At 39.0% G+C, this 26,459-nt stretch overlaps 3 non-coding genes across 3 annotated transcripts; 1 reads left to right on the top strand and 2 right to left on the bottom strand.

Annotated features, from left to right (window-relative positions):
- Positions 1-821: 821 nt before the first annotated feature.
- On the bottom strand, positions 822-925 carry LOC112773827 (small nucleolar RNA R71). Its single transcript, XR_003188354.1, has one exon. It is a non-coding gene; the product is annotated as a small nucleolar RNA R71 (small nucleolar RNA).
- A 6,426-nt stretch (positions 926-7,351) lies between these two features.
- Positions 7,352-7,459, bottom strand: LOC112774585 (small nucleolar RNA R71). The gene has a single exon (XR_003189065.1). It is a non-coding gene; the product is annotated as a small nucleolar RNA R71 (small nucleolar RNA).
- Positions 7,460-18,670: 11,211 nt separating this feature from the next.
- On the top strand, positions 18,671-18,778 carry LOC112773743 (small nucleolar RNA R71). Its single transcript, XR_003188277.1, has one exon. It is a non-coding gene; the product is annotated as a small nucleolar RNA R71 (small nucleolar RNA).
- The last annotated feature ends 7,681 nt before the right edge of the window (positions 18,779-26,459 follow it).

The raw sequence follows: 26,459 nt of genomic DNA, 5'->3' as shown, positions 1-26,459 counted from the left end.
GACCTGGGACTCATACTCCCAGTATTTTTATTCTAAACTTTTGTGACAACCTTTCTAAATTGATGAGGCAGATTTTAGCTGGTTAAGAGCTATACTCGCAACGTATTTCCTATATTGATTTCTTAATTGGCCGACTTCCGCCCTCACGTCAATTTTTGGCGCCGTTGTTGGGGAGTTGCAATTGTGTGCAAAATTATTAGTCGGTGTAAATATTTTTAATTTTATTTATTTACCATGAGCTATATGTTTCTTTCATTGAATGACGCGTTTACTGCCTAATCCGAGCTTAGCCGTATTTGATCCGGAAATTGAAAGAACTATTTCACGTATTAGGCGAGCTCGGCGTCGGTTAGCCTCTGAGGGTAGTGAAGCGATTGTTATCGATTCACCAGTCTCATCTGAGGGTGAATCTGAACTGCCATCTGAGGGAGAAACAAGCTCATCTACTACTAATTCAGTTGATTCATGTGCAGATAGTATGGCAGCACCCAGGAGGATCACTCTCCAGGAGGCAGGAGCCCCAGACTTTACCCTACAACTGTATCAAGTGCGTCACCCAAATCTGGCTGCAGATTTTGAACTGAAGAGTGCACTAATCAAATTGATGCCCAAGTTTCATGGTTTACCTGCTCAGGAGCCTATCAAGCACCTTAGGGATTTCCAGACAGCCTGTTCTACTGTTAGGCGTTATGGTGCAGATGAAACTTCTATTAGGAAAAGCGAGGGAGTGGTACTACTCCCAACCTGAAGCAACTATTACCAACTGGGACACGCTCAGGAGAGAATTCTTGGAAAAATACTTTCCAACTGAAGTTACAAATAGATTGAGGAAAGATATCTCCTGCATTGTTCAAGGTAAATCGGAGACTCTCTATGAATACTGGGAGCGTTTCAAGAACCTTCTGGATGTATGCCCCCATCACATGATTGACAGGCTAGTGTGGATTAGCTACTTCACTCAAGGCATGAAGCCTAGGGATAAAACTACATTGGATTGTACTAGTAATGGTTCCCTAAAAAAGTACAAGACCGCAGATGAAGCATGGCAACTGATCAGTGACTTAGCTGAGTCCACACGGAATCACAGGCATAGGAACAACCACTCAAAGGATGTCATAGAGGTTTCCTCTAACAGTGAGACTACTGCCGTCACACAAGCTATATGTGAAATGACCAACCTCCTGAAGTAGATGCAGTTGAGTCAACAACAACAACAGCCTCCCCTACCACAACAAAGTCAACAGCTAGTTCCCCAAAGAGTATGCAGAATTTGTGCTGATTATAGTCACTACACTGATGAGTTCCCTCAGCTCCAATAAGAGGACAACGCCGTAGCTGCTACTCATAACTCCTATGACCGTCCGAATCAAGGATACAATCAATAAGGCAGCAACTACAACCAAGGTGGGAACTATAACCAAGGGTGGCAGGACAACTCCAACCAGGGCTGGAGAGATAATTCTAACCATGGCTGGAGGGATAACTATAACAGAGGAGGCAGAGACAACAATGGAAATCAGAGGTGGAATAACAATAATAGACAGCAGAATCAGAACCAGCCTTACAGAGCACCTCACCTAAGGCAATCCCAAGGACCCCAGCACAACCAACAACAGGTTCCTCAGATCATTTATCCTACTTTCTCATCAAATGACGAGATGCTTTGTTCTCTTGCACAAGGACAACAAGAAATGCAGATGACACTGAACTCCACTTTAAATGGTCTGAATGCCACTTTACAAGCTTTCGTCTCCCGGATAGATTCATTACCTGCTTTCAACAACCAGCCTTCAAGCTCTAGTGGAATTCCTTCTCAACCCTTACCTAACCCCAAGGGTGGCATCAATGCCATCACTTTGAGGTCCGGAATCACACTATAAGAGAGGAATTAAGAGGAGCCAAGCCCACAAGAACACGCCCCAGTTGAAGACATAGTTGAAGTGGAAGATGCTGAAAAGGAAGAGGAAGTACAAGACATGGTTGAAGAAGAAGCAGCTCAGCCAAGGAATGAAGCACCAAAGGATGCAGAAGCTGTAAGTGGTGCCGTTCCCGTCCAATTTCCACACCTTGCACGGAAGCCTAGAAAGCAGACGGAACTTGATCCCAAAATGGTAGAAATCTTCAAAAAGGTTGAGGTAATTGTTCCCCTTTTTGATGTTATTCAGCAAGTACCTAAATATGCAAATTTCTGAAGGATTTATGCATACATAAAGATAAAATTAATGAATTAGAAACTATTCCTTTAGGTAGTTCTATATCTGCTTTAATGGGGGGTATACCTGAAAAATGTAGTGACCCAGGTCCATGCATGGTTAACTGTACCATTGGAGTGTAATATTTTTTGACTGCATGTGTGATTTAGGAGCGTGTGTAAGCATAATGCCATAGTCTATATATGATGCTTTGAGGCTATCTCCTTTAAAAAGGTCAGCAGCTCGTTTTGTGTTAGCAGATAAGAGCATTATTACAGTAGTCGAAATCACTGAAGACGTGCTGGTGAGCATTAAGGGGCTCACATTTCCCATTGACTTCTATATCTTGGAAATGCCCCCTAATGACTCAGGAAGACCATCATCAATCCTGATTGGAAGACCATTCCTGAAGACTTCAAAGTTCAAGCTGGATGCATTCTCAGGAACTTACTCCTTTGAGATAGATGGCAGAACAGTGAGTTTCAGTTTAAATGAAGCTATAAAGCATCCTCCGGAAGATCATTCTATCTTCCAGTTTGACATCATTGATGAAACTGTAGCTAAAATTCACCAAGAAGAAGTAGAAGAGAAGCACATGGAGCAAGGTCCAAGTGTGGAGACACCCTCTGAACACAATGAAGACACCTTGCCATTATCACTAACTCCAGATAATCCAGAGCCTAGCCATGAGCAGAAATTGGAATTAAAACCCCTTCCTCCCAACCTCAAGTATGCTTACCTTGAGGATAATCAGAAGTTCCCAGTTATCATTGCAAGGGAACTCACTTCCCAACAGGAGGAGCAGCTGCTTAATGTGCTAAGAAAACATAAGAAATTAATTGGGTGGAGCCTGGCGGATATAGTAGGCATCAGCCCTCAAGTTTGTGAGCATAGAATATTCTTAGAAGAGGGAGCAAAGCCTGTCCATCAACCCCAAAGAAGATTTAATCCCACCATCTTAGAAGTTGTCAAGAAAGAAGTGACCAGACTGCTTGAAGCAGGTATCATTTACCCCATCTCAGACAGCGAATGGGTCAGTCCAGTACAAGTGGTGCCTAAGAAGTCTGGAGTCACAACAGTAAAGAATGAGCAGAGAGAGCTCCTGACAACTAGAGTGCATAATTCATGGAGAGTTTGCATTGATTACAGGCGTCTCAACCAAGTTACTCGCAAGGATCACTACCCCTTGCCATTTATTGATCAGATGCTCGATCGCCTGTCAGGTAAATCCCATTACTGCTTTTAGATGGTTATACAGGCTACTTTCAAATTCATATAGCTCCTGAAGATCAGGAAAAGACTACTTTTACATGTCTCTTTGGAATGTATGCATACAAAAGGATGCCTTTTGGCTTATGTAATGCACCGGCTACTTTCCAAAGATGCATGATGAGTATTGATGAGCGGATAATTTATACGCTTTTTGGCATTGTTTTTACATAGTTTTTAGTATGATTTAGTTAGTTTTTAGTATATTTTTATTAGTTTTTAAATAAAAATCATATTTCTGGACTTTACTATGAGATTGTGTGTTTTTTTGTGATTTTAGGTATTTTCTGGCTAAAATTGAGGGACTTAAGCAGAAATCTGATTCAGAGGCTGAAGAAGGACTGCAAATGCTGTTGGATTCTGACCTCCCTGCACTCGAAGTGAATTTTCTGGAGCTACAGAAATCCAAATGGCACGTTCTCAATTGCATTGAAAAGTAGACATCCAGGGCTTTCCAGTAATATATAATAGTCTATACTTTTTCCGAGTTTAGATGATGCAAACTGGCGTTTAACGCCAACTTCCTGCCCTATTCTGGAGTTAAACGCCAGAAACAGGTTGCAAACCAGAGTTAAACACCAGAAACAGGCTACAAACTGGCGTTTAACTCCAAAAGAAGTCTCTACACATGAAAGCTTAATGCTCAGCCCAAGCACACACCAAGTGGGCCCAGAAGTGGATTTCTGCATCATTTACTTATCTCTGCAAACCTTAGTAACTAGTTTAGTATAAATAGGACTTTTTACTATTGTATTAGCAGTCTTGGTTATTCTGGTTCCCCCTCTGGGGCCGAAGCCAATGAACTCCAGTATCACTTATGTATTTTCAACGGTGGAGTTTCTACACACCATAGATTAAGGTTTGGAGCTCTGCTGTTCCTCATGAATTAATACAAAGTACTATTGTTTTTCTATTCAACTCGAGCCTATTTCTTCTCTAAGATATTCATTCACACACAAGAACATGATGAATGTGATGATTATGTGATGCTCATCACCATTCTCACTTATGAACGCGTGCCTGACAAACGCTTCCGTTCTACATGAAAACAAGCTTGAATGCATATCTCTTAGCCTCCCGATTTACAATCAGAGTCTTCGTGGTATAGGCTAGAATTATTGGCGGCCATTCCTGAGATCCGGAAAGTCAAAACCTTGTTTGTGGTATTCCGAGTAGGATCTGGGAAGAGATGGCTGTGACGAGCTTCAAAATCGCGAGTGTTGGGCGTAGTGACAGACGCAAAAGGATCACTGGATCCTATTCCAATATGATCGAGAACCGACAGATGATTAGCCATGCAGTGACAGCGCATTTGGACCATTTTCACTGAGAGGACGGGATGTAGCCATTGACAATGGTGATGCCCAATATACAGCTTGCCATGGAAAGGGGTATAAATGATTGGATGAAGACAGTAGGAAAGCAGAGGTTCAGAAGGAACAAAAGCATCTTCATACGCTTATCTGAAATTCTCACCAATGAATTGCATAAGTATCTATATCCTATTTTATGTTTTAATTATATTTTAATTATCAATTCACCATAACTATTTGAATCCACTTGACTGAGATTTGTAAGATGACCATAGCTTGCTTCAAGCCAACAATCTCCGTGGGATCGACCCTTACTCACGTAAGGTTTATTACTTGGACGACCCAGTGCACTTGCTGGTTAGTTGTGCGAAGTTGTGAAGAAGAAATAAGATTATGAACGTGCGTATTAAGTTTTTGGCGCCGTTACCAAGGAATGAACAATCACGATTTCGTGCACCAAGTTTTTGGCACCGTTGCCGGAGATTATTCGAGTTTGGACAACTGACAGTTCATCTTATTGCTCAGATTAGGTAATTTTATTTTATTTTTAACCTTTTTATTTCTTATTTTCGAAAAAAATATACAAAAAAATTTTTTTTTCTTCTTTTTTGTTTTTCCCAAAATAATTTTCGAAAAAAAAACCAAAAAATTAATAAAATCATAAAAACAAAAAATTTTGTGTTTCTTGTTTGAGTTTAGTGTCAATTTTTAAGTTTGGTGTCAATTGCATCTTTTTAATTCCCTAAAAAAATTTTTTTTCGAAAATTCATGCATTGTATTCTTCATGATCTTCACGTTGTTCTTGACAAGTCTTCTTGTTTGATCTTCATATTTTCTTGTTTTGTGTCTTTTGTTGTTTTTCATATGCATTTTTGCATTCATAGTGTATAAACATGAAAAATCTCTAAGTTTGGTGTCTTGCATGTTTTTCTTTTCTTGAAAATTTTTCAAAATAAGTTCTTGATGTTCATCATGATCTTCAAAGTGTTCTTGCTGTTCATCTTGACATTCATAGTGTTCTTGCATGCATTATTTGTTTTGATTCGTGATCTTTATGTTTTGCTTCAAATTGGTGTTTTTCTCTTTCCTCATTAAAAATGCAAAAAAAAATATCTTTTCCTTATTTCTCTCATAAATTTCGAAATCTTTGGGTTGACTGAGTTAAAAATTTTTAAAAAATAAGTTGTTTCTTGTTGGTCAAGTCAAGATTTCAATTTCAAAAATTTATCTTTTCAAAAATCTTTTTCATTTTTTTCGTTTGTTTTTCGAAAATTTTAAAAATTATTTTTCAAAATATTTTTCTTAATTTTATTTCATAATTTTCGAAAACTTTACTAACAATTAATGTGATTGATTCAAAAATTTGAAGTTTGTTACTTTCTTGTTAAAAAAGGTTCAATCTTTAAATTCTAGAATCATATCTTTTAGTTTCTTGTTAGTCAAGTAATCAATTTTAATTTTAAAAATCAAATCTTTTTAATTTCCTTTTCAAATCTTTTTCAAAATAAATTTTAATCATATCTTTTCCAATCATATCTTTTTCAAAAATTTGATTTCAAAAATCTTTTCTAACTTCCCATCCTTTCAAAATTGACTTTCAAATCTTTTTCAACTAACTAATTGACTTTTTGTTTGTTTTAAAATTCTTATCTTTTTCAAAACCACCTAACTAATTTTCTCTCTCTAATTTTTGAAAATCACCTTCCTCTTTTTCAAAATTCTTTTAATTAACTAATTGTTTCAAATTTCAATTTTAATTTTATTTCTTCTCTTAATTTTCGAATTTTAACTAATAATTAAAATAAAAACAAAAATATTTTTCTTCTCTTTTAGTTAGTATTCGAATTCCCTCTCTCTCTCATCTTTTTCTATTTATTTATTCATTTACTAACACTTCTCTTCATCTCAAAATTCAAACCCTCTCTTTTCCCCTGTGTTCGAATTTTTCTCTTCTCCTTCTTCTATTCTTTTTTTCTACTCACATAAAGGAATCTCTATACTGTGACATAGAGGATTCCTCTTATTTTCTGTTGTCTTCTTTTTCGTATGAACAGGAGCAAGGACAAGGACATTCTTGTTGAAGCAGATCCTGAACTTGAAAGGACTTTGAAGAAGAAGCTAAGAGAAGCTAAAGCACAACAATTCAGAGAAAACCTTACAGAGAATCTCGAAAAAGAAGGAGACATGGCCGAACCCAACAATAATGCAAGGAAGATGCTTGGTGACTTTACTGCACCAAATTCCAACTTACATGGAAGAAGCATCTCAATCCCTGCCATTGGAGCAAACAATTTTGAGCTAAAGCCTCAATTAGTTTCTCTGATGCAACAGAATTGCAAGTTTTATGGACTTCCATCAGAAGATCCTTTCCAGTTCATAACTGAATTCTTGCAGATCTGTGATACTGTTAAGACCAATGGGGTTGATCCCGATGTCTACAGGCTTATGCTTTTCCCTTTTGCTGTAAGAGACAGAGCTAGAATATGGTTGGACTCTCAACCTAAAGATAGCCTGAACTCTTGGGATAAGCTGGTCACGGCTTTCTTAGCCAAGTTCTTTCCTCCTCAAATGCTGAGCAAGCTTAGAGTGGATATTCAAACCTTCAGACAGAAAGAAGGTGAATCCCTCTATGAAGCTTAGGAGAGATACAAGGAACTGACCAAAAAGTGTCCTTCTGACATGCTTTTAGAATGGACCATCCTGGATATATTCTATGATGGTCTGTCTGAATTGTCTAAGATGTCATTAGACCATTCTGCAGGTGGATCTATTTTGAAGAAAACGCCTGTAGAAGCTCAGGAACTCATTGACATGGTTGCAAATAACCAGTTTATGTACACTTCTGAAAGGAATCATGTGAGTAATGGGATGCCTCAGAGGAAGGAAGTTCTTGAAATTGATGCTCTGAATGCCATATTAGCTCAGAATAAAATGTTGACTCAACAAGTCAACATGATTTCTCAGAGTCTAAATGGATTGCAAAATGCATCCAACAGTACTAAAGAGGCATCTTCTAAAGAAGAAGCTTATGATCTTGAGAACCCTGCAATGGCAGAGGTGAATTACATGGGTGAAGCCTATGGAAGCACCTATAATTCCTCATGGAAAAATCATCCAAATTTCTCATGGAAGGATCAACAAAAGTCTCAACAAGACTTTAACAATGGTGGAAGAAATAGGTTTAGCAATAGCAAGCCTTTTTCATCATCCTCTCAGCAACAGATAGAGAATTCTGAGCAAAGCCCCTCTAGCTTAGCAAACATAGTCTCTGATCTATCCATGACCATACTAAGTTTCATGAATGAAACAAGGTCCTCCATTAGAAATTTGGAGGCACAGGTGGGTCAGTTGAGTAAGAAGATTACTGAAACTCCTCCCAGTACTCTCCCAAGCAATACAGAAGAAAATCCCAAGAGAGATGGCCTTACTTGGTGTGGCTGAATGCCCAGAGGAGGAGGAGGACGTGAATCCCAGTGAGGAAGACCTCTTGGGATGTCCTCTGGACAGAAAGAAGTTTCCCTTTGAGGAACCAAAGGAATCCGAGGCTCAAACAGAGACCATAGAGATTCCATTGAACTTCCTTCTGCCATTCATGAGCTCTGATGAATATTCTTCCTCTGAAGAGGATGTAGACATCATTGAAGAGCAGGTTACTAAATATCTAGGAGCCATCATGAGGTTGAATGCCAGTTTATTTGGTAATGAGACTTGGGAGGATGAACCCCCCTTGTTCACCAATGAACTGAGTTCATTAATGAGGCAAACATTGCCTCAGAAGAAACTGGATCCTGGAAAATTCTTTATACCTTGTACCATAGGCACCATGACCTTTGAGAAGGCTTTGTGTGACCTTGGGTCAGGGATAAACCTCATGCCACTCTCTGTAATAGAGAAACTGGGAATCTTTGAGGTACAAGCTGCAAGAATCTCACTGGAGATGGCAGACAAATCAATGAAACAGGCTTATGGACTAGTAGAGGACATGCTAGTAAAGGTTGAAGGCCTTTACATCCCTGCGGATTTCATAATCCTAGATACTAAGAAGGATGAGGATGAATCCATCATCCTTGGCAGACCCTTCCTAGCCATAGCAAAAGCTGTGATTGATGTTGACAGAGGAGAGTTGGTCCTTCAGTTGAATGAAGACTACCTTGTATTTAAGACTCAAGGTTCTCCTTCTGTAACCATGGAGAGGAAGCATGAAAAGCTTCTCTCAATACAGAGTCAAACAAAACCCCCACATTCAAACTCTAAGTTTGGTGTTGGGAGGCCACAACCAAACTCTAAGTTTGGTGTTGAGAGGCCCCAACATTGCTCTGATTATCTGTGAGGCTCCACGAGAGCTCACTGTCAAGCTATTGACATTAAAGAAGCGCTTGTTGGGAGGCAACCCAATGTTATTTAATTATATCTATATGTTTTCCATTGCTATTTTATGTTTTCTTTAGGTTGATGATCATGTGAAGTCATAAAAACAAATGAAAAATCAAAAATAGAATGAAAAATAGCATTAAAAATAGCTCACCCTGGAGAAAGCGCTTACTGGCATTTAAACGCCAGTAAGAAGCATCAAACTGGCATTTAACGCCAGAAATAAGCATCAAGCTGGCGTTAAACGCCAGAAACAAGCACTAGACTGGCATTTAACACCAGAACAGAACATGGAATTGGCGTTTAACGCCAAGAATGGGAGAAAAGCTGGCGTTAAACGCCAGAAACAAGTAGCAAGCTGGCGTTTAACGCCAGACATGCAATCTAAAGGCATTTTGAACGCTTAAATGGAGCAGGGATGCTAAGTCCTTGACCCCTCAGGATCTGTAGACCCATAGGATCCCCACCTACCTCACCTCTTCTTCTCTCCTCTTCACACCTTTTCATAACACTCTTCCCCAAATACCCTTCACCAATCACCTCCATATCTCTTCTCCAAATACCCTTCACCACTCACATCCATCCACCATTCCCCAAAAACCCCACATACCTCCAAATTCAAATTTCTTTTCCCTCCCAAACCCAACCCTAATAGCCAAAAACTAACCTACCCCCACCCCTACATAAACCCTTTAACACTACTCCATTTTCACACATCACAAACACTACTTATCCCCCTTGATCGAATACACTCTCTCACTCCATCTCCTCCATTTTCTTCTTCTACTACTTTCTTTCTTCTTTTGCTCGGGGACGAGCAAATCTTTTAAGTTTGATGTGGTAAAAGCGTTTCTTTTTATTTTTTCATAACCATTAATGGCACCTAAGGCCAGAGAAACCTCAAGAAAGAGGAAAGAGAAGGCAATTGCTTCCACCTCTGAGTCATGAGAGATGGAGAGATTCATTTCAAAGGTCCATCAAGACCACTTCTATGAAGTTGTGGCCAAGAAAAAGGTGATCCTTGAGGTCCCTTTTAAGCTCAAAAACAGCGAGTATCCGGAGATCCAACAAGAGATTAGAAGAAGAGGATGGGAAGTTCTCTCTAATCCTATTCAACAAGTCAGAATCTTAATGGTTCAAGAGTTCTATGTAAACGCATGGATCACTAGGAACCATGATCAAAGTATGAACCCAAACCCAAAGAATTGGCTTACAATAGTTCGGGGGAAATACTTAGATTTTAGTCCGAAAAATGTAAGGTTGGCGTTCAACTTGCCAATGATGCAAGAAAACGCACGCCTCTACACTAGAAGGGTCAACTTTGATCAAAGGTTGGACCAAGTCCTCATGGACATATGTGTGGAAGGAGCTCAATGGAAAGTTGACTCAAGAGGCAAGCTAGTTCAATTGAGAAGACCGGACCTTAAGCCTGTAGCTAGAGGATGGTTGGAGTTCATCCAACGCTCAATTATTCCTACTAGCAACCGGTCTGAAGTTACTGTAGACTGGGTCATCATGATCCATAGTATCATGATTGGGGAGGAAGTGGAAGTTCATGAGATTATACCTCAAGAACTCTACAAGGTGGCTGACAAGTCCTCCACTTTGGCAAGGTTAGCCTTTCCTCACCTCATTTGCCACCTATGCAATTCGGCTGGGATTGACATAGAGGGAGACATCCTCATTGATGAGGATAAGCCCATCACTAAGAAAAGGATAGAGCAAACAAGAGATCATGGACCTCAACAAGAGCATGAGGAAATTCCTCATCATGAAATCCCTGAGATGCCTCAAGGGATGCACTTTCTTCCATAAAACTATTGGGAGCAAATCAACACCTCCCTAGGAGAATTAAGTTCCAACATGGGACAACTAAGGATGGAACACCAAGAGCACTCCATCATTCTCAATGAGATTAGAGAAGATCAAAGAGCTATGAGGGAGGAGCAACAAAGACAAGGAAGAGACATAGAGGAGCTCAAGAACACCATTGGTTCTTCAAGAGGAAGAAGACGCCACCCTCACTAAGGTAGACCCGTTCCTTAATCTCCTTGTCTATTTATTCTTTTTGTTTTTCGTCTACTATGCTTTATGTTTATTTATGTTTGTGTCTTATTACATGATCATTAGTGTCTAGTAACTATGCCTTAAAGCTATGGGTGTCCTATGAATCCATCACTCTCTTAAATGAAAAATGTTCTAAAAACTAAAGAACAAGAAGTACATGGATTTTGAATTCATCTTTGAGATTAGCTTAATTATTTTAATGTGGTGACAATACTTTTTGTTTTTCTGAATGAATGCTTGAACAGTGCATATGTCTTTTGAATTTGTTGTTTATGAATGTTAAATATGTTAGCTCTTGAAAGAATGATGAAAAAGGAGAAATGTTATTGATAATCTGAAAAAATCATAAAATTGATTCTTGAAGCAAGAAAAAGCAGTAAATACAAAAGCTTGCAGAAAAAAAAATTTGCAAAAAAAAGAAAAAAAAGAAAGAAAAAGAAAAAGTAAGTAGAAAAAGCCAATAGCCCTTAAAACCAAAAGGCAAGGGTGAAAAGGATCCAAGGCTTTGAGCATCAGTGGATAGGAGGGCCTAAAGGAATAAAATCCTGGCCTAAGCGGCTAAACCAAGATGTCCCTAACCATGTGCTTGTGGCGTGAAGGTGTCAAGCGAAAAGCTTGAGACTGAGCGGTTAAAGTCGAGATCCAAAGCAAAAAGAGTGTGCTTAAGAACCCTGGACACCTCTAATTGGGGACTCTAGCAAAGCTGAGTCACAATCTGAAAAGGTTCACCCAGTTATGTGTCTGTGGCATGTATGTATCCGGTGGTAATACTGGAAAATAAAGTGCTTAGGGCCACGACCAAGATTCATAAAGTAGCTATGTTCAAGAATCAATAGACTGAACTAGGAGAATCAATAACACTATTTGAATTCTAAGTTCCTATAGATGCCAATCATTCTGAACTTCAAAGGATGAAGTGAGATGCTGGTAGGCGAAATTGCGATCATCAACAATGGCGCCAAAGGACTTGGTGCTCTCAAACGTGAATCACACTTTGTCACAATTCCGCACAACTAACCAGCAAGTGCACTGGGTCATCCAAGTAATAAACCTTACGTGAGTAAGGGTCGATCCCACGGAGATTGTCGGCTTGAAGCAAGCTATGGTCATCTTGTAAATCTCAGTCAGGTGGATTCAAATGGTTATGGAGTTTAAGGTGGTGAAAATAAACATAAAATAAAGATAGAGATACTTATGTAATTCATTGGTGGATTTCAGTTAAGCGTATGAAGATGCTTTGTTCCCCTTGAACCTCTGCTTTCCTATTGCCTTCTTCCAATCATTCATACTCCTTTCCATGGCAAGCTGTATGTTGGGCATCACCGTTGTCAATGGCTACATCCCGTCCTCTCAGTGAAAATGTTCAACGCACTCTGTCACAGCACGACTAATCATTTGTCGGTTCTCGATCATGTCGGAATAGAATCCAGTGATTCTTTTGCGTCTGTCACTAACGCCCAACACTCGCGAGTTTGAAGCTCGTCACAGTCATTCAATCCTTGAATCCTACTCGGAATACCACAGACAAGGTTTAGACTTTCCGAATTCTCAAGAATGGCCGCCAATGGATTCTAGCTTATACCACGAAGATTCTGATTAAGGAATCCAAGAGATACACACTCAATCGAAGGTAGAACGGAGGTGGTTGTCAGGCACACGTTCATAGGTGAGAATGATGATGAGTGTCACGGATCATCACATTCATCAAGTTGAAGAACAAGTGATATCTTAGAGAAGAAGTAGGCGTGAATTGAATAGAAAAACAGTAGTAATTGCATTAATTCATGAGGAACAGCAGAGCTCCACACCTTAACCTATGGTGTGTAGAAACTCCACCGTTGAAAATACATAAGAACAAGGTCTAGGCATGGCCGTGAGGCCAGCCTCCAAATGTGTTTAAGACTCTCAAAGATCAAAAGTATGAAAAGTCTGAAAGAATAATAGCAAAAGGTCCTATTTATAGAAAACTAGTAGCCTAGGATTACAGAAATGAGTAATTAATGTAGAAATCTTCTTCCGGGCTCACTTGGTGTGTGCTTGGGCTGAGCATTGAAGTATTTTCATGTAGAGACTTTTTTTGGAGTTAAACGCCAGCTTTTGTGCCAGTTTGGGCGTTTAACTCCAGCTTTTGTGCCAGTTTTGGAGTTAAACGCCAGAATTCTTGAGCTGACTAGGAATGCCTGTTTGGGCCATCAAATCTCGGGCAAAGTATGGACTATTATATATTGTTGTTAAGTCCAGGATGTCTACTTTTCAACGCAATTGAGAGCGTGCCAATTGGGTTTTTGTAGCTCCAGAAAATCCACTTTGAGTGCAGGGAGGTCAGAATCCAATAGCATCTGCAGTCCTTTTTCAGCCTCTGAATCAGATTTTTGCTCAGGTCCCTCAATTTCAGCCAGAAAATACCTGAAATCACAGAAAAATACACAAACTCATAGTAAAGTCCAAAAAAGCGATTTTTATTTAAAAACTGATAAAAACATAATAAAAACTAACTAAAATATACTAAAAACAATGCCAAAAAGCGTATGAATTATCCGCTCATCACAACACCAAACTTAAATTGTTGCTTGTCCCCAAGCAACTGAAAATCAAATAGGATAAAAAGAAGAGAATATACAATGAATTCCAAAAACATCTATGAAGATCAGTATTAATTAGATGAGCGGGGCTTTTAGCTTTTTGCTTCTGAACAGTTTTGGCATCTCACTTTATCCCTTGAAGTTCAGAATGATTGGCATCTATAGGAACTCAGAATCCAGATAGTGTTACTGATTCTCCTAGTTAAGTATGTTGATTCTTGAACACAGCTACTTTATGAGTCTTGGTCGTGGCCCTAAGCACTTTGTTTTCCAGTATTACCACCGGATACATAAATGCCACATACACATAACTGGATGAACCTTTTTAGATTGTGACTCAGCTTTGCTAGAGTCCCCAATTAGAGGTGTCCAGGGTTCTTAAGCACACTCTTCTTTTTGCTTTGGACCTCGACTTTAACCGCTCAGTCTCAAGTTTTCACTTGACACCTTCACGCCACAAGCACATGGTTAGGGACAGCTTGTTTTAGCCGCTTAGGCCAGGATTTTATTCCTGTGGGCCCTCCTATCCACTGATGCTCAAAGCCTTGGATCCTTTTTATCACCCTTGCCTTTTGGTTTAAAGGGGTATTGGCTTTTTCTGCTTTCTTTTCTTTTTCTTTCTTTTTTTTTTTGCCCTTCTCTTTTTTTCTTTTTCTGCAAGCCTTTCACTGCTTTTTCTTGCTTCAAGAATGAATTTTATGATTTTTCAGATCATCAGATAACATTTCTCCTTTTCCTTTCATTCTTTCAAGAGCCAACAATTTTAACATTCATAAACAATCAAATTCAAAAATATGCACTGTTCAAGCATTCATTCAGAAAAACAATAGTATTGCCACCACATCAAGATAATTAAACTGTTTTAAAATTTGAAATTCATGCACTTCTTTTTCTTTTTCAATTAAAAACATTTTTCATTTAAGAAAGGTGATGGATTTATTTTCATAGCTTTAAGGCATAGACACTAATGATCATGTAATAAAGACACAAACTTAGATAAACATAAAGCATAATTTTCGAAAAATAGGAAAATAAAGAACAAGGAAGTTAAAGAACGGGTCCACCTTAGTGATGGCTGCTTGTTCTTCCTCTTGAAGATCTTATGGAGTGCTTGAGCTCCTCAATGTCTCTTCCTTGCCTTTGTTGCTCCTCTCTCATGGTTCTTTGGTCTTCTTTAATTTCATGGAGGAGGATGGAATGCTCTTGGTACTCCACCCTTAGTTGTCCCATGTTGGAACTTAATTCTCCTAGGGAGGTGTTGATTTGCTCCCAATAGTTTTGTGGAGGAAAATGCATCCCTTGAGGCATCTCAGGGATTTCATGATGAGGAGTTTCCTCATGCTCTTGGTGAGGTTCTCTCACTTGCTCCATCCTTTTCTTAGTGATGGGTTTGTCCTCATCAATGAGAATGTCTCCCTCTATGTCAATTCCAACCGAATTGCAAAGGTAACAAATGAGATGAGGGAAGGCTAACCTTGCAACAGGAGAGGACTTGTCCGCCACCTTGTAGAGTTCTTGGGATATAACCTCATGAACTTCCAGTTCCTCTCCAATCATGATGCTATGTATCATGATAGCCCGGTCTACAGTAGCTTCGGACCGGTTGCTAGTGGGAATGATTGAGCGTTGGATGAACCCCAACCATCCCCTAGCCACGGGCTTGAGGTCATGCCTTCTTAGTTGAACCAGCATCCCTCTTGAATCTCTCTTCCATTGAGCGCCCTCTTCACATATGTCCATGAGGACTTGGTCCAACCTTTGATCAAAGTTGACCCTTCTAGTGTAGGGGTGTGCATCTCCTTGCATCATAGGCAAGTTGAATGCCAACCTTAGGTTTTCCGGACTAAAATCCAAGTATTTACCTCGGACCATTGTAAGCCAATTCTTAGGGTCCGGGTTCACACTTTGATCATGGTTCTTGGTGATCCATGCATTGGCATAGAACTCTTGAACTATTAAGATTCCGACTTGTTGAATGGGGTTGGTGAGAACTTCCCAACCTCTTCTTCGGATCACTTTCTTCTTGGACACAACTTCATAGAAGTGGTCTTGATGCACCCTTGAGAGGAATCTCTCCATCTCCCATGACTTGGAGGTGGAAGCTTTTGCCTTCCCTTTCCTCTTTCTAGAGGTTTCTCCGGCCTTTGGTGCCATAAATGGTTATGAAAAAACAAAAAGCTTTAGCTTTTACCACACCAAACTTAGAAGGTTGCTCGTCCTCGAGCAAAAGAAGAAAGAAGAGAGTAGAAGAAGAAGAAATAGAGGAGATGGAGTGGGCTTTGTGTTTTGGCCAAGGGGGAAAAGTGGTGTTTAGGTTGTGTGAAAATGAAGGAGTGAAGATGGGTTTATATAGGAGTGAGAGGGGTGTGTATGGTTCGGCCATTATGGGTGGGTTTGGGAGGGAAAGTGGTTTGAATTTGGATGGTGAGGTAGGTAGGGTTTTATGAAGGATGGATGTGAGTGGTGAAGAGAATAGTGGGATTTGATAGGTGAGGGGTTTTTGGGGAAGAGGTATTAAGGTGATTGTTGAATGGGTGAAGAAGAGAGAGAGTGGTGGGGTAGGTGGGGATTCTGTGGGGTCCACAGATCCTGAGGTGTCAAAGATATCTCATCCCTGCACCAAGTGGCGTGCAAAACGCCCCTTTCTGCCAATCCTGGCATTAAACGCCAGGCTGCTGCCCATTTCTGGCGTTTAACGCCAGCTTTTTGCCCATTCCTGGTGTTAAACGCCAGTTTGGTGCCCTTTTCTGGCGTTAAACGCCCAGAATGGTGCCAGACTGGCCGTTTAACGCCCATTCTGCTACCCTTACTGGCGTTTAAATGCCAGTAAGTTTCTCTTCCAGGGTGTTCTATTTTTCATTCTGTTTTTCCTTCTGTTTTTTCTTTTTCAATTGTTTTTGTGACTTCACATGATCATCAACCTACAGAAAACATAAAATAACAAAAGAAAATAGAAATTTAACATAGATAAGTAAAAATTGGGTTGCCTCCCAACAAGCGCTTCTTTAATGTCAATAGCTTGACAGTGGCTCTCATGGAGCCTCACAGATGTTCAGAGCAATGTTGGAACCTCCCAACACCAAACTTAGAGTTTGAATGTAGGGGTTCAACACCAAACTTAAAGTTTGGTTGTGGCCTCCCAACACCAAACTTAGAGTTTAACTGTGGGGGCTTTGTTTGACTCTGTATTGAGAGAAGCTCTTCATGCTTCCTCTCCATGGTTAGAGTTTGAATATGGGGGTTCAACACCAAACTTAAAGTTTGGTTGTGGCCTCCCAACACCAAACTTAGAGTTTGACTGTGGGGGCTTTGTTTGACTCTGTATTGAGAGAAGCTCTTCATGCTTCCTCTCCATGGTTACAGAGAGATATCCTTTGAGCTTTAAACATAAGGGAGTCTTTATTCACTTGAATGATTAATTCTCCTCTGTCAACATCAATCACAGCTTTTGCTGTGTCTAGGAAGGGTCTGCCAAGGATGATGGATTCATCCATACACTTCCCAGTCTCTAGGATTATGAAATCAGCAGGGAAGTAATGGTCTTCAACCTTTACCAAGACATCCTCTACAAGTTCATAAGCCTGTTTCTTTGAATTGTCTGCCATCTCTAGTTAGATTCTTGCAGCTTGTACCTCAATAATCCCTAGCTTCTCCATTACGGAGAGAGGCATAAGGTTTATGCTTGACCCTAGGTCACACAGAGCCTTCTCAAAGGTCATGGTGCCTATGGTACAAGGGATTGAGAACTTTCCAGGGTCCTGTCTCTTTTGAGGTAATCTCTGCCTAGTCAAGTCATCCAGTTCTTTGATGAGCAATGGAGGTTCATTCTCCCAAGTCTCATTACCAAATAACTTGGCATTTAGCTTCATGATTGCTCCAAGGTACTTAGCAACTTGCTCTTTAGTGACATCTTCATCCTCTTCAGAGGAAGAATACTCATCAAAGCTCATGAATGGCAAAAGTAAATTCAATGAATCTCTATAGTCTCAGTGTGAGCCTCAGATTCCCATGGTTCCTCATTAGGGAACTCCATGGAGGTCAGTGGGCGTCTATTGAGGTCTTCCTCAGTGGGAATCACTGCCTCTTCCTCCTCTCTATGTTCGGCCATGTGAGATGTGGTTATGGCCTTGCACTCTCTTTTTGGATTCTCTTCTGTATTGCTTGGGAGAGTGCTAGGAGGGAGTTCAGTAATTTTCTTACTCAGTTGACCCAATTGTGCCTCCAAATTTCTAATGAAGGACCTTGTTTCAGACATGAAACTTTGAGTGGTTTTGATTAGATCAGAGACAATGGTTGTTAAGTCAGAGGGATTTTGCTTAGAATTCTCTATCTGTTGCTGAGAAGATGATGGAAAAGGCTTGCTATTGCTAAACCTGTTTCTTCCACCATTGTTGTTGTTGAAACTTTGTTGGGGTCTCTGTTGATCCTTCCATGAGAGATTTGGATGATTTCTCCATGAAGGATTATAGGTGTTTCCATAGGGTTCTCCCATGTAATTCACCTCTTCCATTGCTGGGTTCTCAGGATCATAAGCTTCTTCTTCAGAGGAAGCTTCCTTAGTACTGCCTGTTGCTGCTTGCATTCCAGACAGACTCTGAGAAATCATATTGACTTGTTGAGTCAATATTTTATTCTGAGCCAATATGGCATTCAGAGTATCAATCTCAAGAACTCCTTTCTTCTGAGCTATCCCATTATTCACAGGATTCCTTTCAGAAGTGTACATGAATTGGTTATTTGCAACCATTTCAATGAGTTCTTAAGCTTCTACAGGCGTCTTCTTCAGATGAAGAGATCCTCCAGCAGAGCTATCCAATGACATCTTGGATAGTTCAGACAGACCATCATAGAAGATTCCTATGATGCTCCATTCTGAAAGCATGTTAGAAGGTTACCTTCTGATCAATTGCTTGTATCTCTCCCAAGCTTCATAGAGGGACTCACCATCCTTCTGTCTAAAGGTTTGGACTTCTACTCTAAGCTTACTCAATTTTTGAGGTGGAAAAAACTTTGCCAAGAAGGCATTGACTAGCTTTTTCCAAGAGTTCAGGCTTTCCTTAGGTTGTGAATCCAACCATGTTCTAGCTCTGTCTTTTACAGCAAAAGGAAAGAGCATAAGTCTGTAGATTCCAGGGTCAACCCCATTGGTCTTGACAGTGTCACAGATTTGCAAGAACTCAGCTAAGAACTAATGAGGATCTTCCAATGGAAGTCCATGAAACTTGCAATTCTGTTGTATTAGAGAAACTAATTGAGGCTTAAGCTCAAAGTTGTTTGCTCCAATGGCAGGGATAGAGATGCTTCTCCCATAGAAATCAGGAGTAGGTGTAGTAAAGTCACCAAGCACCTTCCTTGTATTGTTGGCATTGTTGTTGTTTTCGGCTGCCATGGTTTCTTCTTCTTTGAAGAGTTCTGTTAGGCCCTCTAAAGAGAATTGTTCTTTAGCTTCTCTTAGCTTTCTCTTCAAGGTCCTTTCAGGTTCAGGATCATCTTGAACAAGTATGCTTTTATCTTTGTTCCTGCTCATATGAAAGAGAAGAGAACAAGAAAGTAGGGAATCCTCTATGTCACAGTATAGAGATTCCTTGATGTGTCAGAGGAAAAGAAGAATAGAAGGAGGAGGTAGATGGAGGAGAATTCGAATATATAAGAAGGAGGGAGTTCGAATTATACCTTAAGGAGGAGTCTTAGTCCCTTAAATAGAAGGATGTGAGAAGAGGGGAAGAATTTTCAAAAATAATTTAAAAAGATTTTGAAATAATTAAAAAGAAATTTGAAAATTTGATTGAGATTTTCGAAAACTAAGATTGGGAAAGAAATAAAGTGATTTTTTGAAAAAGATTTTGAAATTAAAAATTAAAAAGATATGATTGAAAACTAATTTTGAAAAAGGTGTGATTGAAAAGATATGACTGAAAATCAATTTAGAAAAAGAAAGTTTTTTTTTAAATTAAAGTTGATTACTTGACTAACAAGAAATTAAAAGATATGATTCTAAAACTTAAAATTTGATCCTTTCTTAATAGGCAAGTAACAACTTGAAAATTTTTTAAGTAAATCTTGAATTGAAGCAAGGATTTTTGAAAATAGTAAAAATAAATATAAAATGGAAAGAAATTGATTTTGAAAGAGATATGATTGAAAAGATATGATTTGAAAAAGATTTGATTTTGAAAAATTATGAAAACTTGAAAAAAATGTGAATTAAAAACAAAATCTTCCCTCTAGTGTCATCTGGCGTTAAACGCCCAGAATGGTGGTGCCCATTCTGGCGTTTAACGCCCAAATCTCTACCTTTTTGGGCGTTAAATGCCCAGCCAGGTACCCTGGCTGGCATTTAAACGCCAGTTTTCCTTCTTTACTGGGCGTTTTGAACGCCCAGCTTTTTCTGTTTGATTCTTCTGCTGAATGTTCTGAATCTTCAATTCTCTATATTATTGACTTGAAAAGACATAGTTTTGAAAAATATTTTTGAATTTTTTTTATGATGAGAAACAATAAAAATGCAACTAAGATCAAATAAACAATGCATGCAAGACACCAAATTTAAATGTTTGTATACTAAGGACTATAACAATGTAATAATGCATATGAAAAACAACAAAACATACAAAACAAGAGAATTTAAAGATCAGAGCAATGAAATCATCAAGAACAACTTAAAGATCAATGAAGAACATAATGCATATTTTCGAAAAATGCAAGAAGAATGCAATTGACACCAAACTTAAAAATTGATACTAGACTCAAACAAGAAACATAAAATATTTTTGATTTTTATGATTTTAAAATTTTTTTGTATTTTTTCGAAAATTATATAGAAAAGAAAATAAAGAGAATCAAAACTTTTAATAAGAATTCCAGGAATCATGCAATGTTAGTCTAAAGCTTCAGTCTAAAAAGATTAGACATGTTTGGCCAAGCTTCAGCAGGACATTACATTCAATAGCTAAATTGATGAGAATCAATCAGCTTTTGTGATGATAAGAACATCACCTTGAAACTCTAGAATTCATTCTTAAAAATTCTGAAGAAAAGATACCTAATCTAAGCAACAAGATGAACCGTCAGTTGTCCAAACTCGAACAATCCCCGGCAACGGCGCCAAAAACTTGGTAGGCAAAATTGTGATCATCAACAATGGCGCCAAAGGACTTGGTGCTCTCAAACGTGAATCACACTTTGTCACAATTCCGCACAACTAACCAGCAAGTGCACTGGGTCGTCCAAGTAATAAACTTACGTGAGTAAAGGTCGATCCCACGGAGATTGTCGGTTTGAAGCAAGCTATGGTCATCTTGTAAATCTCAGTCAGGTGGATTCAAATGGTTATGGAGTTTAAGGTGATGAAAATAAAAAAATAAAGATAGAGATACTTATGTAATTCATTGGTGGATTTCAGATAAGCGTATGAAGATGCTTTGTTCCCCTTGAACCTCTGCTTTCCTATTGCCTTCTTCTAATCATTCATACTCCTTTCCATGGCAAGCTGTATGTTGGGCATCACCGTTGTCAATGGCTACATCTCGTCCTCTCAGTGAAAATGTTCAACGCACTCTGTCACAGCACGGCTAATCATCTGTCGGTTCTCGATCATGTCGGAATAAAATCCAGTGATTCTTTTGCGTCTGTCACTAACGCCCAACACTCGCGAGTTTGAAGCTCGTCACAGTCATTCAATCCTTGAATCCTACTCGGAATACCACAGACAAGGTTTAGACTTTTCGGATTCTCAAGAATGGCCGCCAATGGATTCTAGCTTATACCACGAAGATTCTGATTAAGGAATCCAAGAGATACACACTCAATCGAAGGTAGAACGGAGGTGGTTGTCAGGCACACGTTCATAGGTGAGAATGATGATGAGTGTCACGGATCATCACATTCATCAAGTTGAAGAACAAGTGATATCTTAGAGAAGAAGTAGGCGTGAATTGAATAGAAAAATAGTAGTAATTGCATTAATTCATGAGGAACAGCAGAGCTCCACACCTTAATCTATGGTGTGTAGAAACTCCACCGTTGAAAATACATAAGAACAAGGTCTAGGCATGGCCGTGAGGCCAGCCTCCAAACGTGTCTAAGACTCTCAAAGATCAAAAGTATGAAAAGTCTGAAAATACAATAGCAAAAGGTCCTATTTATAGAAAACTAGTAGCCTAGGGTTATAGAAATGAGTAATTAATGCAGAAATCTTCTTTCGGGCCCACTTGGTGTGTGCTTGGACTGAGCATTGAGGCATTTTCGTGTAGAGACTTTTCTTGGAGTTAAACGCCAGCTTTTGTGCCAGTTTGGGCGTTTAACTCCAGCTTTTGTGCCAGTTTTGGAGTTAAACGCTAGAATTCTTGAGCTGACTTGAAACGCCTGTTTGGGCCATCAAATCTCGAGCAAAGTATGGACTATTATATATTGCTAGAAAGCCCAGGATGTCTACTTTTCAACGCAATTAAGAGCGTGCCAATTGGGCTTCTGTAGCTCCAGAAAATCTACTTTGAGTGCAGGGAGGTCAGAATCCAACAGCATCTGCAGTCCTTTTTCAGCCTCTGAATTAGATTTTTGCTCAGGTCCCTCAATTTCAGCCAGAAAATACCTGAAATCACAGAAAAACACACAAACTCATAGTAAAGTCTAGAAAAGTGATTTTTATTTAAAAACTGATAAAAACATAATAAAAACTAACTAAAATATACTAAAAACATACTAAAAACATACTAAAAACAATGCCAAAAAGCGTATGAATTATCCGCTCATCAGATGCCAAAACTATTCAGAGGCAAAAAGCTACTAGTCCCGCTCATCTGATTGGAGCTAAATTTCATTGATATTTTAGAATTTACAGTATATTCTCTTCTTTTCATCCTATTTGATTTTCAGTTGCTTGGGGACAAGCAACAATTTAAGTTTGGTGTTGTGATGAGCGGATAATTTATACGCTTTTTGGCATTATTTTTACATAGTTTTTAGTATGATTTAGTTAGTTTTTAGTATATTTTTATTAGTTTTTAAATAAAAATCACATTTCTGGACTTTACTATGAGTTTGTGTGTTTTTCTGTGATTTCAGGTATTTTCTGGCTGAAATTGAGGGACTTGAGCAGAAATCTGATTCAGAGGCTGAAGAAGGACTGCAGATGCTGTTGGATTCTGACCTCCCTGCACTCGAAGTGGATTTTCTGGAGCTACAGAAACCCAAATGGCGGGCTCTCAATTGCATTGGAAAGTAGACATCCAGGGCTTTCCAGAAATATATAATAGTCCATACTTTGCCCGAGTTTAGATGATGCAAACTGGCGTGCAACACCAACTTCTTGCCATATTCTTGAGTTAAACGCCAGAAATAGGTTGCAAACCAGAGTTAAACGCCAGAAACAGGCTACAAACTGGCGTTTAACTCCAAAAGAAGTCTCTACACATGAAAGCTCAATGCTCAGCCCAAGCACACACCAAGTGGGCCCCGGAAGTGAATTTCTGCATCGTTTACTTATCTCTGCAAACTTTAGTAACTAGTTTAGTATAAATAGGACTTTTTACTATTGTATTAGCAGTCTTGGTCATTCTGGTTCCCCCTCTGGGGCCGAAGCCAATGAACTCCAGTATCACTTATGTATTTTCAACGGTGGAGTTTCTACACACCATAGATTAAGGTGTGGAGCTCTGCTGTTCCTCATGAATTAATGCAAAGTACTATTATTTTTCTATTCAACTCGAGCCTATTTCGTCTCAAAGATATTCATTCGCACACAAGAACATGATGAATGTGATGATTATGTGACGCTCATCACCATTCTCACTTATGAATGCGTGCCTGACAAACACTTCCATTCTACATGAAAACAAGCTTGAATGCATATCTCTTAGCCTCCTGATTTACAATCAGAGTCTTCGTGGCATAGGCTAGAATTATTGGCGGCCATTCCTGAGATCTGGAAAGTCTAAACCTTGTCTGTGGTATTTCGAGTAGGATCTAGGAAGGGATGGCTGTGACGAGCTTCAAACTTGCGAGTGTTGGGCGTAGTGACAGACGCAAAAGGATCACTGGATCCTATTCCAATATGATCAAGAACCGACAGATGATTAGCCATGCAGTGACAGCGCATTTGGACCATTTTCACTGAGAGAACGGGATGTAGCCATTGACAACGGTGATGCCCAATATACAGCTTGCCATGGAAAGGGGTATGAATGATTGGATGAAGACAGTAGGAAAGCAGAGGTTCATAAGGAACAAAAGCATCTTCATACGCTTATCTAAAATTCTCACCAATGAATTGCATAAGTATCTATATCCTATTTTATGTTTTAATTATATTTTAATTATCAATTCACCATAACCATTTGAATCCGCCTGCTGAGATTTGCAAGATGACCATAGCTTGCTTCAAGCCAACAATCTCCGTGGGATCGACCCTTACTCATGTAAGGTTTATTACTTGGACGACCCAATGCACTTGCTGGTTAGTTGTGCGAAGTTGTGAAGAAGAACTAAGATTATGAACGTGCGTATTAAGTTTTTGGCGCCATTACCAAGGAATGAACAATCACGATTTCGTGCACCAAGTTTTTGGCGCCGTTGCCGGGGATTGTTTGAGTTTGGACAACTGACGGTTCATCTTGTTGCTCATATTAGGTAATTTTATTTTATTTTTAACCTTTTTATTTCTCATTTTCGAAAAAAATATACAAAAAAAAATTTTCTTCTTTTTCGTTTTTCCCAAAATAATTTTCGAAAAAAACCAAAAAAATTAATAAAATCATAAAAACAAAAAATTTTGTGTTTCTTGTTTGAGTTTAGTGTCAATTTTTAAGTTTGGTGTCAATTGCATCTTTTTAATTCCCTAAAAAAAATTTTTTTTTCGAAAATTCATGCATTGCATTCTTCATGATCTTCACGTTGTTCTTGACAAGTCTTCTTGTTTGATCTTCATATTTTCTTGTTTTGTATCTTTTGTTGTTTTTCATATGCATTTTTGCATTCATAGTGTATAAACATGAAAAATCTCTAAGTTTGGTGTCTTGCATGTTTTTCTTTTCTTGAAAATTTTTCAAAATAAGTTCTTGATGTTCATCATAATCTTCAAAGTGTTCTTGCTGTTCATCTTGACATTCATAGTGTTCTTGCATGCATTAGTTGTTTTGATTTGTGATCTTTATGTTTTGCTTTAAATTGGTGTTTTTCTCTTTCCTCATTAAAAATGCAAAAAAAAATCACGATTTCATGCACCAAGTATCTTTTCAGATCTTATTGAGAACTGTATGGAAGTTTTCATGGATGATTTTAGCGTATATGGTGATTCATTTAGCCTTTGCTTGGATAGCTTATCTAGAGTATTAGACAGGTGTATTAGTTCAAACCTTGTATTGAATTTTGAAAAATATCACTTTATGGTAAAACAAGGTATTGTACTAGGACATGTTGTGTCTAATACTGGTATTTCTCTAGATCCAGCAAAGGTAGATGTCATTTCTAGTTTACCTTACCCCTCATCTGTGAGGGAAGTCCGTTCGTACCTGGGCCATGCAGGTTTCTATAGGAGATTTATAAAGGACTTCAGTAAGGTAGCACTGCCTTTATCTAGATTGCTGCAGAAAGATATTGAGTTTGAGCTGAGTGAGGATTGCATGCAAGCATTTGATAAACTGAAGATCGCCCTAACTCAAGCTCCAATTGTGAGAGGACCAGACTGGAGCCAGCCATTTGAGATTATGTGTGATGCCTCCAACCATGCAGTGGGAGCGGCACTGGCTCAGTGCGAAGGTAAAGATCCTTTCGTAATTGCTTACGTGTCTAAGGCATTAGACATTGCTCAGTCTAATTGCACTACTACTGAAAAAGAGCTTCTGTCTATTGTTTTTGCTCTGGATAAATTTCGAGCCTATTTACTTGGTACTAAAGTGGTAGTGTACTCAGACCATGCAGCTCTAAAGTATTTATTAGCTAAAAAAGAGTCTAAACTAAGGCTAATACGTTGGATACTGTTGCTGCAAGAATTTGATTTAGAAATTAAGGATAGGAGTGGTAACCAGAATTTAGTGGCGGACCACTTGAGTCGCCTTGAGCACATTAAGGATGACTCCACTCTTATCAATGACGTTTTTCCATTTGATAGCTTTCATGCAGTATCTGAAGTAGTTCCTTAGTATGCACCTGTAGCTAATTATCTAGTTAGCCATACCTTCCCTCCCAATTTTACTAAGCATCAAAGAGACAAGCTGAAAAGCGAGTCCAAATATTATGTATGGGATGACCCATATTTATGGAGGTGTGGAGCTAACCAGGTAATTAGAAGGTGTGTGCCCCAATCAGAATTCCAGTCCATTTTAGAGGCCTGCCACTCCTCTGAGAATGGTGGACATTTTGGCCCTCAAAGAACAGCTAGAAAAATTCTAGACTGTGGATTCTGGTGGCCTATTCTTTTTAAATATGCCACTGCCTTTTGCAAATCTTGTTCCCATGCCTTTTGCAAATCTTTTTAAAGATGCCCCAACAGATTATGCTATTCTATGAAATTTTTGATGTTTGGGGCATTGACTTCATGGGTCCATTTCCAAACTCTGGTGGTCATCTTTATATATTGTTAACCGTAGATTATGTTTCTAAATGGGTGGAAGCAATTTCCACTCGTACTGATGATGCTAACACTGTTATTTCTTTTATTAGAAACCATA

The sequence above is a fragment of the Arachis hypogaea genome, chromosome 18 (genome assembly GCF_003086295.3).
Source record: "Arachis hypogaea cultivar Tifrunner chromosome 18, arahy.Tifrunner.gnm2.J5K5, whole genome shotgun sequence".
NCBI classification, from domain to species: domain Eukaryota; kingdom Viridiplantae; phylum Streptophyta; class Magnoliopsida; order Fabales; family Fabaceae; genus Arachis; species Arachis hypogaea.
Note: the sequence above shows the minus strand (reverse complement) of the source record. Positions and strands in the feature narration are given on the sequence as shown.